Here is a 1,996-nt window from a genome sequence, read left to right on the forward strand (position 1 = left end):
CCTGCTCAGCCTTTGCTTTTGTTCTTTTCTCTTTTTAACCTGTAGTAATAATAATAATAATAATAATAATAATAATAATTATTATTATTATTATTATTATTATTATTATTATTATTAACTACAGTTTTACATCTAGATTGCAGTTTCTGCTTCCCCCCCCTTCTCTAAGTCCCAACCCCTTACCTCCCCTCTAACAACACACATCCATTCCTCCTCTGTTCCTCTTCAGAAAAGGGCACATCTCCCAGGGATATCAACAAAATAGAGCATATCAAATTGTAGTAAGACTAGGCACCTTCCTCATATAAAGGCTGGACAAGGCAAACACCCACATGAATATCATATAATGTTTACTATCTACTTAATTTTTTTAGTTCAGGATTTGAGATGCTATGCTAAATACCAAAACTGATGGGTAGAATGATTTGAATTTACTAAAGAATTGAAATAATATTTACAGAACTTTCTTCATATCTGGATTGGAGAAATAGGGGGTTTGTGATCACATGTGTTGTGATGGAAGGACTCTATGGACACTCTGTCTCTTTCTTGACTGTGGATAATAAACACATGGACATAATTTAAATATAGGTAGAGGAAAATTATAAAATTAAATAGATACATAAGAAGTACCATTGACTGGGGAGAGCCAAACAAAACATCACATGATTACTTGTCTTTAAGAAGAGTAATTGAGCTTTAAGATGCCAGAGAAGTTAGCAGATTAGGAAACCCAGAATGGAGAAGTCAAAGGTTTAAGTCAAACTTTTAACCAGAAGCACAGCTCTTCAAAAACAACAGTTAACAGCTATGACACTTGGTTTGTATGGAATGTGCTCAGATTTTCAAACATTTGTCAAGTGAAGGCTTAAATCGAGATGAGTGTTTTGGTGACAAAAGTCACCTTTGAATACCGAGGATGATGTTGAGTCGCTACATTTCTGACATTCTTAAGTCTTATGATCTAGGAGAATATGGAATTTCCAGATGATTTACGACATATTCTGTCATGAAATTTATTGCACGATGGTCAGAACATTTATCTTATTGCTTAGCTTCAACTTCTTGCTAGGTAAAATCTCTATGTATTCACCATATCCAATAGTGATAAAGATCTCATCATAATAACTTGTGAATAACTTTTGGAATTATCTTACATAAGAGATAATGACCAGAAAAATATGTTGACCCTGTAGATATAGATGCAATAGGATGTGCACGCTCAAATAAAGAAAAATGAAATAGAAAAATCATATATGGAAATTCTGCTTTTCAGCCATACAGTACTAAGCCAATACAAAAGTTGAACAGACATCACCCTTTTATCTGCAGGACAGTTGTTACGCCAAAAGAAGAGAGTCCTGTTCTGTTGTTCCCAAATAGGCCTTTTTAGTGGCATGGTTTTATTCTTTTGTTGTTGTTGGCTTTGTTTAATGGGTTCAAACTCAAGGGCTCAGCACATAGACAGGCAAACATTCTATTGCTCATCTATAGCCATGGGGGCTTTTGCAGCACATTTTAAACTGACCTCTACAACTTTCATGCAAAGGAAAGACATGCATTTAAAAAAAAAAAAGAATACATGTATGACAGGATTTATTTTTTTATTTAATTCCCTGTTTCCATTTATTATGATTATGATTGTTATTATTATTATTGTTATTTCTTTAGAAACTTTAGTAGCCCTTTTTGCTTTGATCAGCTTTCACAGAGCAATATAAAGACAGGATTATAGGGCACACACATCAAAGAAACGGGTCTCTTTGTCCCATAGCAATAGGTGGGAAGATATTAGACAATTACAAATTTAAAATCATAACGCTCATTCCATGAAGCATAGCAAGGCAATTACACAACAGAACTAATTACTCTTCAGTCGTTTTATACTTTCAACAAGTGATTTATGTTTCAAATGATTACCTGTCTCCAGTTAGTTGTTTAGCAACCAAACTAGAATAAAAATAATTTGAAAACACGAATCTATAGAACATCAACT

This window comes from Mus pahari, chromosome 3, assembly GCF_900095145.1.
Source record: "Mus pahari chromosome 3, PAHARI_EIJ_v1.1, whole genome shotgun sequence".
Lineage (NCBI taxonomy): Eukaryota > Metazoa > Chordata > Mammalia > Rodentia > Muridae > Mus > Mus pahari.